General features: G+C 30.8%; 1 protein-coding gene across 4 annotated transcripts in view; it reads right to left on the minus strand.

Moving 5' to 3' along the window:
* The window catches only part of LOC134693194 (pleckstrin homology domain-containing family G member 5-like), a 143,143-nt gene that overhangs the window by 99,589 nt on the left and 31,317 nt on the right, over positions 1-12,237 (minus strand). Inside the window, exon 1 of one of the 4 annotated variants that reach the window (XM_063553917.1) lies at positions 253-296. The exons of the other annotated variants lie outside the window; for them this stretch is intronic. The gene's annotated coding sequence lies outside the window, so the exon portion shown is untranslated. Of the gene's footprint in view, positions 1-252; positions 297-12,237 lie in introns of those variants that run through there. 4 annotated transcript variants of the gene reach the window in all.

A 12,237-nucleotide genomic window follows, 5' to 3' on the forward strand; every position in this document is an offset into this window, starting at 1 on the left:
TGGCATTTTATTACTTAAAAGAGGAAAGATATAACAGATAAAGAATCTATAAAAAAAAATCTCCTGTAAAAAAACTCATTTGAAAAAGGCGTTCCCAATGTTTTTTCCTTTTTTGCTGTCAATTAACTTGGATTAGTGCCAGAAGGGACATAACTCTTCACAAGGAATTAAACAAACAGCAATTGACCTTTACATGATCATTCTTCTGACAAAAAGTAATTACAACAACCTATCCAATATAGATAAACTTACTTTAAGTGAATTAAATCTCCCCCCTCATTACAAGATAAGTTTCCTAATATATACAAGGTAAATATTCAATGACATGACTCAAGTTATCATCAATACACTAAACCAGATGTTGTGTATTGATTTAAGCAGACAAAATATATGTTGATTACAGGTTAATAAATATGATTTATATTGCTGGTCAATATCTAATTATTCAGACCAATAAGGTCATTAAAGGAAAGACTAATATCCCAGAAATGTGGTGTTTAGTGTTATAAATATATATAATGATAACCTTGACCGGTTCTTAACATAGCCTTAGTTTATAATCAAAAACTGAAATTTAAACCTAGTTGCTACTTTTCATCAGTTATTAAAAGTGAGAGACATCATATTTTAATTCTCATTTGATATTATGTCTATAACTCTGAGAAGAAAAGATGATCAAAATTTTGTTGTTTGTCATTTGATTGTTGTGACCTACATTTTTATTTTTCCATACATAACAGCTGATATATACATGCATATATAATACATTGTCTATTTGAAATCACTTTTGCCTATACAATTCCTTTTCTTGTCTTTCATATTTTATCAGGTCTGAACCATTTACAACTGGCATTATATGGCAGGAGCGGATCCAGAGGGGGGTTCCAGGGGTTTGAAATTGGGGTAAAAACTCTAATTTGGCATTAAAGTTAGAAAGATCATACAGTAGGGAACATGTGTACTAAGTTTTAAGTTGGTTGGATTTCAACTTCATCAAAAACTACCTCGACCAAAAACTTTAACCTGAAGTGGGAGAGACAGACAATAAGGGATGGACAAATGGATGAACAAATGAAAGAATGGGAGCACAGACAGAAAAATATAATGCCCCTAAGTGGGGCATCAAAAACTACTGAATTGGCTGTAATATACATGCACTTACTGTGGATTCATTAATATTTGTTGGATACCAATTTTCATGGATTTCGTGGGAACAAAGGTACCATGAATTTAAATGTTCAAAAAAATATTAATTTTCTAAAGGATTTATACAGCGTTTGCCAAAACCATGAAATTAAATATCCATGAATATGCAAGTTTTTCTCTTTCCATGAAAATTGGTACCCATGGAAATAAATGAATCCGGAGTATGTGTACAAAAAATGTCAAAAATCTTTTATTAGATGTACTTTAAAATTTTAGGTCAGATTAAGCCCTTTGTGGACCAACTCTTTTTTCAGTAATAACTAATACTTCACAAATCTTACCCTCCCAAAGCTTAAGAACTTTGTTAATATCTTCCAGTAGACTGATTTCACTGGTCTCCATATTTGCACCTAAATCCCACATTACAAATTTTCTGAAATCCACTTTTATTCTGTCATTATAATTATTAATAATATTTTTTAAAATCCAGTTTTCACCATGACTAATTGTAATCTGATATCATCTGTCTATACAATCTAATGCCTTTATAATTCAAAGTCACGGTCAGAAACAACGCGGAACAGAAAGTCCATTCACTGAATAAAACACATCCAAATCAAGAAAAATTCTAAGGTATATAATATCAAACTTGATCTGAAAATCACTTTTATTTTCATTGTTCATTCATATCTTCAATATGAAAGTTTTTTCCTATACTCGATAACGCAGGAATCTTCTACATAAGTTTTATTTCCAGAATTAGATGTAAAACATCAAAAACATTTATCTCCGACATTACAAAATCAGTTATACCTATAATTACGACCGATCATTTCTGATCACTACCGTTTCATCTTTTTGACATATTTCTACTCCATGACCTCAGGTGGATGGTCATACAAGGCAGGTAGCTATAATATTCCCATTCATACAACACAATAATTTAAACCTTATAGCGTTGTCTCTACATTGATATTGTAAGGAATACTTTTGTGACGCTATTTGACTCAATAATTTGCTTCAAAATAATTTAATAAATAAAATTATGAAATTTGAATGGAAAATGTGAAATATTCTTAAACTTTGCCAAATATAAGGCTTAATGCCTTTAAGGTGTAACTAAAGATTTGGTGACACTGCCTGTAGAGGTAAATAAACTTCATATCCAATAAATTTTGCAGAGCAATGTTGAATTTTATATCTAATAAAATATTGGTATATCTCATTTAAAAGCATAAAAGTTTTATTTAATCACAATAGTGATCCTATAATTAGAAACGGAGATGAATTCATTAAAACCAGTTTTTCTAAAAATTGAAAAATCAAAAAAAAAATCAGTATTCAAAATAGACAATGATGTGTCTGATTAACTTGGTCATTAATCATCTATAAATACTATAAGGAAAAAAAAGTCATTTAAGTAGGTGAAATATGATGCAATTTACATCTGACGTCAGTTTAAACATAAATGGTTGCTGAATATATTTTATTTGAGGGTAAGCATGTATTGGTATAAATAGACATTGAAGAATATAAAGCTATGAGCAACGCAAAACACCACAAGATACCTTACATGTCGAAAAATCCTATTTCATGACATATCATTAGAAATATGTAGTCTGTTTAAAATTGTATAAGCACAATTCTATGTATCTGTATCTTTTGTCAAAAATAAAAAATTTGTAAGGGTTCCGCGGAACCCAGTGTCTCGCCTACTTTTGCTGCAAATCGCAGGCTCAACAAAAAATGAGGAAAAAAATCAATAAAAAAAATCCTCTTGATACTATCTTTTGATTGTAAGAAGCTTCTGTCCAAGTTTGGTAAAAATCTAGGATAGTTAATGAATCTAATTAATGTTTTGAAAACTTAAACTGCCGACTGTATGTTATGTTAACTGGAAGAAAATCTAAGTCCATTTAAAAGTAAAATACAGAAAAAATGGAGTTATCTTTTTACAATATTTACTTCTGGATACTATCTTATGGTCATAAATAAGCTTCTGTCCAAGTTTGGTACAAACCCAGGATAGTTTAAGAAAGTATTTAAAATTTTAAAAACTTTAACCACAGAGTGAATGTAATGTTTCCCCGCAGAAAAACTAAGTCCATTTAAAAGTAAAATACGGAAAAAATGGATTTATTTTTTTACAAAATTTACTTCTGGATACTATCTTATGATCATAAACAAGCTTCTGTCAAAATTTGGTTCAAACCAAGGATAGTTTATGAAAGTTATTAAAATTCTAAAAACTTTAACCACAGAGTGAATATAATGTTTCCCAGCAGAAAAAACTAAGTCCATTTATAAGTAAAATACGGAAAAAATGGAATTTTATTTTTACAAAATTTACTTCTGGATACTATCTTATGATCATAAACAAGCTTCTGTCCAAGTTTGGTAGAAATCCAGTATAGTTTAAGAGAGTTATTAAAATTTCAAAAACTTTAACCACAGGGTGAATATTTGTGGACGCCGCCGACGACGGAAAGTAGGATCGCTTAGTCTCGCTTTTTCGACTTAAGTCGAAGGCTCGACAAAAATAATACACATACCCAAAACTCATTGCTTAAATTTTAAAACGATCACTCTTCTAAAGTATTACATGTATGGTAAAATGATACCAATGCCTGGGTTCTCTCCCCTTTTCTATGTTATCTCCCCCTTCTTTTGGTTATTGTACAAGTCCAATCATTAGGATTTAATTTAATTAAGGAGTCAGACTTGCTTTTCTATGGTTAAGGAACACTGTAAAAATTTGTAGAACCTTGTTTAGTAAAAGTTTATCATAAAGATGAAGTGTGGAAACCATAGTTTTGCCAAAAGTATTTTTCAAACATAATCAGTTGTCAATTATTAAAAAGCAACAACGAATAGAAATATTTGTATCTGGTTTGAAAATAATTTGCCTGAACAACAAATGTAAAAGTAAAAAATTGCATCCTTTTAATTGTAAGGAACAGTTAATACAATACTGTCACAAATGGAACCCTGTAAAATATTTCAGATTCTTACACAATTGTAATTGTTAAGATGAAACAGATGAAATTTTAAATAAAGAGATTATTTTTTCCGAAACATTAAACATTCAATCACTCACCAGACAAGCTTAGTACAATCAATTTGTTTACTTCTTTAGTCCTCTAAATAAGTTTGTCCTTAAGCATAATATTCTTATCCTAAAAATCCCTTATTCATCGCCACAACTTACTAATAAAAAAAAATTAACTAATTACTTAGTACAAATATATTAGGTGATAAATTAAAAAAAAAAATGTTTATTTCATAAAATCTTTAGCTAAATACTTCAAGACATTCCTCCATTACTGTGCGAATTTTTGTTTTTTAACAAATATTCTAAACTCCAGAGTAAATTACAAAAAGGTATGGGCTTTGCTCATTGTTGAAGGTCGTACAGTGACCTATAGTTGTTAACTGCAGTGTAATTTGGTCTCTTGTGATGAGTTGTCTCATTGGCAATCACACCACATCTTCTTTTTACATGTCAAAAAAAAAAGTGACAGAATCACTAAATGAACCAACATTTTTTTCACTTGTGCGTTAGAGAGAACAAAGTGCCTGTGTAAACTGTAATACTTTAAATGCAACAGATGCACATTTAAATAATTAATGTCTTTTATAGTGATGCTTGAGGCCAAAATATATGTAATCCTTTGTGATAAATCTTATTCATACATTGAAGGGAACTTAAAATCAGAAAGCATCAAAGTGAAGTCAAATCTAGACAAGGAATCGGATTATTGCAAGATGGAATCTATATTCCTTAAACATTAACCAACATAAAACATAAATTTAGAAAATTCTATGAAGCTTTTAAAGATTTCATTGCCGGAGAATACATTACTGTATATCAAGTTATTTCTGCACTTTGAAACTTAAAGTTTTGCTATGTTCAACAGTTCAAGGATTTAGCACCATTTTTTTTTCTTCAAATTTCGTTTTGTTAAAAATAATCTTCATAATTATGCATGGTGAGGGAGGAAGCAAGAAGTATAGCTCATTTCTTCTAATGAACAAAATTAAACAAAATATTTAAAGAACAAGAATGTGTCCAAAGTACATGAATGCCCAACTCGCACTATCATTTTCTGACCGTAAAATTGGATAAAAATGTAGTTTAGCATTAAAATTAGAAAGATTATACTATAGGGAACATGTGTACTAAGTTTCAAGTTGATTGGACTTCTTTTTCATCAAAAACTACCTTGACCAAAAACTTTAACCTGAAATTGGCACTTTCATCTTCTATGTTCAGTGGATTGTGAAATTGAGGTCAAAAGTTTAATTTGGCTTAAAATTAGGAAGATCATTTCATAAGGAACATGTGTACAAAGTTTAAGTTGATTGGACTTCAGCTTTATCAAAAACTACCTTGACCAAAAACTTTAACCTGAAGTGGGATGGACGCACAGACGAACGAACGGAGCCACAGACCAGAAAACATAATGCCCCTCTACTATCGTAGGTGGGGCATAAAAATACAAGTCTTTAGTTTCAAATTATGCCCAAGAAAATAAAATTAACAGAGCAATTTCTCGCATGGAAGAACCTCTCAGTACAATAAATCTACCTAAGAATACAACGAAAACCTAATGTATAATATATCTTGAAGTTTTATTATGATTAGATTATATTTCATTCTTGACAATCATTGCACATTTAAATGATGAGAAATATTGTTGCCCCAAGTTAACAAATATTAAATGTTACAATTTGTATGCAGTAAACATGACCATAAATCTCATTCAATGATTGCAAGATACAAGATACAAGAACTTCTGCTCCAATTTAAGGTAGCCGAAGGCTTTTAATCCTGCTCATTGATACAATTCAGTGATGATTGTAAGGACACAAGACACTTGCCTTCAATTCTGGGTAACAAAAAGAGCAGAAATACTGGTTCTGATCCTAAAATTTTGTCAAAATCAACATTAACATTGAGTTTTCCTAAAATTGGACTTGTGAGTATATATATATTGAGCTTTATCTGAAACTGGACTGGACTATTGAGATTATAACAACTTCTGGTTTTAGAGTTGCAATTGACACAAAACGCTCCACTGCAAATATAATCAAATTGAACAAATAATAGGTATTGTCTTCTATATTGACTATATAGTCATAAACATTTGTAACTTTGAGTCCACATGACAATTTATGAAATATTTAATTAAACATATAGTCTTAATCTTGGCTAGTCAATCTTATCAGTCCATATCATGAGTTCGACATCCATTAATTGATTAAATCCCATACAATCTTTACAGATCAAGAAATGAAATTTCAATCAGAAAAAATAAATGTCAAGTCTATATGTACTGGTGACTATGCTGTAGATACTGAAGATAGTGTATTTCATTTTTTATTACATTATATCTATCAATCTCCAATTGTTTTTAAGTAGAGTAACATTGGTTGACCAGAGGTAAAAGGATGAAAATGATATCATTGAACAATCATTTCTAACATTGAGGAAATAGCATAAGCATTGTGACATAAGAAATCACAGGAAAAAGTAAATATTTGAAAGTCCTCTGTAGTCTGACAGTAGACTTTCAGGGGCGGATCCAGCCATTTTAAAAAGGGGGGGTTCCTAATCCAGGACAAAGGGAGGTTCCAATTACATGTCCCCATTCAAATGCATTTATTGTCCAAAAAAAAGGGGGGTTCCAACCCCTGGAACCCCCGCTCTGGATCCAAGCCTGATTTTGACAGTTATGAACAAACTGCTTGATAAAAATGTCTTTCTCAACCCCATTTTAACCCCTCCCCTCTATATAACTCTCACTAGATGCATCCTTCAATTTCTATTACTGTGAATTCATTATTATTCGTTGGATAACATTTTTCGTGGATGAACCACAAAATTAAAAGTTCAACGAATAACAAATCCAACATAGACTTGCATGAAGACTTTGATGAACATGTTAGTTTCCTGAATCCACAAAAATTATTACCCATGAGAATAAATCAACCCAAAGTAAACCAAAAACAGCTTGAACTGTTCATCCCAATTTTAGGCCAAAACCTTGACATCCTAAATGTTCTGAGCAGTGAACTGTATAAAAATATTTACGGAAATCAATGAAGGATGAAACCACAACGTGATCATCACCCATATGTTAGACTTTATCACTAGTTTGTTTACGTTATAAATTAACTAATCCTACTACTGTACAGCTATAGGGCTAATGATAATAAGGATAGACTTCTCGCTGCCTTTATGTGACACTGCATTTTTTAAAGTTACAACATAAGATAGACCACCTCTAATTGGGAAGTGGAAGTCATGCTAAACAGCTGATTGGTCAGTTCTAAATAGGTTATTTTTAGAAATTACATTTGGAAATTGTTTTTCCCACAAACAAATCAATGAGTATTTATAAAGAAGTTGTACTTTACAAATGAAAACCAGTACATCCAATTTGTCTCAGTCCATATTAATGATAGGTTATATATAGAGAAAGACTTACATCAAAATGTATATGTTTCATAACATACTGTCAAACCAACTTATTTTCGCTGATATTTTATTTCGCATTTTACCCTTTCTTGACCACTTCGCAGCTATTTAATTTCGCAATTATCTGATTTACTTGATGAAGTTTATTAAGGAAAGATCAAAGATTGACATATTCACTACGATTTATACAAGCTAATCATTACTAAGGTGGTACCTAACACTACAGAGAGATAACTCTGTAAAATCAGCTAAATGTTTTAATTATGTTGTGTTGTAAAGGGAATATTAAGTTTCACAGTGATCAAAATCGGTGATTGTCAAACTGCTATATAACCAGTGTAATTTTTCTGATAAAATGGTTGGTTCAAAATTTTTGAAATTGTTATATTTTTGTTAAAGGGTCAAAGTAGATACTTTGTCAAAATTTTATGAAAATTAAACGAGCCAAATTAATTTTAGTGAAAGTGTTGGGTACCACCTTAAGTTTCTGAACAAACTGTTTGTTTTGTTAATCTAAAAATTCTGAATCTTCTTGATATTCAAAGAAATTGACAATATTTCATCAGAATCTAAAAAATGTAGTATAAATATAAATAAGAAAGTAACCTAAAAACATTATGGAGTATGAAGATGTGGTTTGGTTGCCAAATATCAACCGGTGACCAAAGGCAGAGGAGGTAAACAACTCAAGTACTTTCAAATTAATGCATTTTCCCGTACATGTCACAATGCTTATGAAACAGTAAGATGTGATTGTTCAAAGAAGTAATTTATGCCACTTGAACTATAGTCATCATGTCACTGCATGGTCTTGAACAATGAGCAAAACCAATACTGTAAAGTAAGGTATAAAAGACAAAATGTAAAAAAAATTCACACAGGAAATCAACAGCAAAATTTTGTTCACTATACTTCAGTAAAACTAGCTGTCTACACAGCTACTTTTGCATAGGTACTATTTCTGTACTAAAAATTTGCAGTACTGGAAATCTACTTTTAATATTCAGTACTATTTTGTAACTCTAAAATTATTGTAATATTTAGGTACCTGTATTTTACAGTACTTTATTTGTACTTGAAATTTAGGTACTACAGATTTTTGGTTACAACTGTTACATTTTCAGCATTTAAAAGTTTTTCTTTTTCAAATCTCTTAAAACTATGATTTTCAAACATGGAATATTGTAGTATTTCTGTACCAAAATATTTAGTTCAAATTAAGTTTGTAAAATACAAGTACCTAAATATTACAATAATTTTAAAGTAAAGAAATAGTACTAAATATTAAAAGTAAATTTCCAATACTGCATTGTTTTAGTACAGAAGTAGTACCTTTGCAAAAGTAGCTGTGTAGGTCTTAATGATTGTAGAAAGCTAAATTAATGGGGGATAACTCTATCTATCAAGACACAACTTTTAATTAATAGCTTTACAACATTGAAGGAAAGTTAGTAGTACATGTAATAGAACCTATTGAATACATGCATTACGACTGTCACCTTTGGTGGGATAATGGTAATTATCAACCTTAGTAAATTAAAAATTCCCTTTACCCATACTTCTTATAATGTTATATGAGAACATTTTTTTAATTCTTAAAAAAAAACCATTTATATAGTTGGTATGAAACTCAAATTTTTTGAGTTCTCGAGATTCAAAATTCAAATTGTACTTGAATTTCAAAGTTAATGTTGGATATTTTCCTTCTTATCTTTCAAATAACAAGTAATTTAAGAGTCAAACAGTTTCTCTAGTCCAGCAAAAATTTACTAACAGAAGAGCATCAAATCTACTTGAAAGTATTGACCAACTAGATATGGACAATGCCCCCCCCCCCCCCCCCCCCCCGAAATAAAAGCGCTATCTCTATAACTGTAGGAGAGATAGCTGAACAAATGCATCCTAATCCGGATGGAAGGAACGAAGGACAAATGAACAGAAGGTTGGACAGGGGCAAATAAATATGGCTCTTGACATTTTGTCAAGGGGGCATAAAAAACACTTAATACTGCAAAATAGGAAATATTTTATAAGGGATTTTATTCACAATAATTTAGGGTATCAGATAATGAGATCACATTGCTTAAATTTAATCTGATATGAAGATATGATAGATATAAGAAGATGTGGTCTGAGTGCAAATTGGACAACTCTCCACCCAAGTTATAATTTTTAAAAGTAATTGAGTACAGAACATGAAGTTCTGCAAAAAGGTTGTACTGTGGATTCATTATTATTCCTTGGATACCAATTTTTGTAGATTGCGTGGATACCAATAAACCACGAAATTAAATGTTCAACGAATGACACATTTTCTATAGGCTCAGGTATGCAGACATCAGCAAAACCACGAAATTAAATATCCACGAACATACAATTTTTCCCTTATCCATGAAAATTGGTACCCACAAAAATAAATGAAACCACGGTACTTTGAAATGGAGATTTTTAATCTTTACAAACATATTTTTTTCAGATTTACCGGGTGTTGGTTCATTTATGTTTAATTAATATTTTTTTACAGTACTCACATAAACAGAGGTATAATCCTTTCCAAACAATCTCAATCTATTGTTATATTTTACAACTAATATTCTGCTGACCAGCTGACCATTTGACAGTAATAAAACTCTATAGAGATAACACACCCAGTCAATTAAGTCTTCCTAGAACCAGATATTAGCACTGGTAATTGTTATCAAACATGGACAAGAAAGCTCGTCACAAAGAAAAAAAAATAATAACAGAATTCTATAAATTATCTCACAAATCAACGGTCACTCCTCTGGAAGTAATGGTCAGTTCAAATGAAGTGAAGCAATCTAAGACAAACAAATTAGAACACATCCAATAATCTTCCATCAATACCAGTTAATAATCGGTTCTTGGAAGTTTTATTGAGAAGAGTCAGAAACACAGTGGAAAAATTAACTCCTTCTATTATTCTTCCCCAATTACAAATGTTTTACAATGTATCAAATTTAGATATGAACAGATGCATTTATTTATATAACATGGGTCAACCACTATTGAATAAATATTCGACAATAAAGGGATTTAAATTCAATTTTCCATCAGCCCACACCATTCCTGAATTATTATATCTCTTTACATCAAGGATTACAGATTTTTTGTCTGTTAACAATGTACATTGACCCACCCTAGATCAATAACATCAAATATATGTAACGACTCAATTATTTTATTCAAATTCTTGATTTAATCTTTTATTGAGAACATAAACAAGGTCCATCTTTAAATATTTTAAAGATCCTGTTCTGTTTAGAACCATGGAATGTATTATAAGTTATGGTTAGAAAAAGGGTATTATAAAGTAAAAAGAGTCTATATTAGGATTATCTAAGGTAAATAAACTCATCATAGAGTCCAGGACTAAATTTAGTATACGCCTGAGACACGCGTTTTGTCTACAAAAGACTCATCAGTGACTCTCGAATCAAAAAAGGTTAGAAAGGCCAAATAAAGTACGAAGTTGAAGAGCATTGTAATTTAGAACAATTTTTTAACCCTATTCTTTTATACTAATTGTTGACTTTCTCAATATGAGTAGCAAGATAAAACTTCATGTGTTGAATAACAGAAAGTTCCAAAATTCAGGTTACTGGTATCCTGAAAATTGTATCATTTGTAAAAGAAGTGACAAAAAAAAATAAAAAAATAAACCCTGCAAATTCCTTTAAACTTTCCTTTTAGTCAGATAGTACAGTACATTTAGATCACTACATGTGGTAATCTATTTATCAATACCTTTATGCAGGTAAATATGAGTGTAAATATCTGATACCATAGGGATGGGCCATGGACATGTTGGAGGAAGCAACTTATAAATAAAATCCATATTCAAACTGAGAGAGCTGATATGAGTTTAAAACCCCAATCTCATAACATGCCAGTTAAAGTAAAAAAGATTTGTCATAATAAATACATATGTAAACATAATAAATCTAGGATTACAATTTCACTTCATCCCCTCTTCCATATTGGATTTATAAATCAAGTATATACAGCCTTTCAAGTACACAGAGAAATAACTCAAAGTGAATTGTCAGTGGGTTGAAAATGAATGGCACAGTGACCTACTTAAGAGGTCCTCACAACAAGGTGGAAATGAATGTCACAGTGACCTACTTAAGAGGTCCTCACAACAAGGTGGAAATATATGTCACAGAAGTGACCTACTTAAGAGGTCCTCACAACAAGGTGGAAATATATGTCACAGAAGTGACCTACTTAAGAGGTCCTCACAAGGTGGAAATATATGTCACAGAAGTGACCTACTTAAGAGGTCCTCACAACAAGGTGGAAATATATGTCACAGTGACCTTCTTAAGTGGTCCTCACAACAAGGTGGAAATATATCTTAACATTACATCTAATTAAAGTTAATTAAGCAGGAAATGTGGGTCATTGAGATCCCATTTTGGTATTTTAGATGTATCCTTATATACCTCATTGTTCATGTTGTTGTACCTATACTATAATAAACTGTGGATTCATTTATTTTCGTGGGTACCAATTTTTGTGGATTATGGAAAACTTGCAAGTTCGTGGATATTTGATTTCGTGGTTTTGCCGAAGTCTACATACAA

Source organism: Mytilus trossulus, chromosome 12, assembly GCF_036588685.1.
Source record: "Mytilus trossulus isolate FHL-02 chromosome 12, PNRI_Mtr1.1.1.hap1, whole genome shotgun sequence".
NCBI classification, from domain to species: Eukaryota; Metazoa; Mollusca; class Bivalvia; order Mytilida; family Mytilidae; genus Mytilus; species Mytilus trossulus.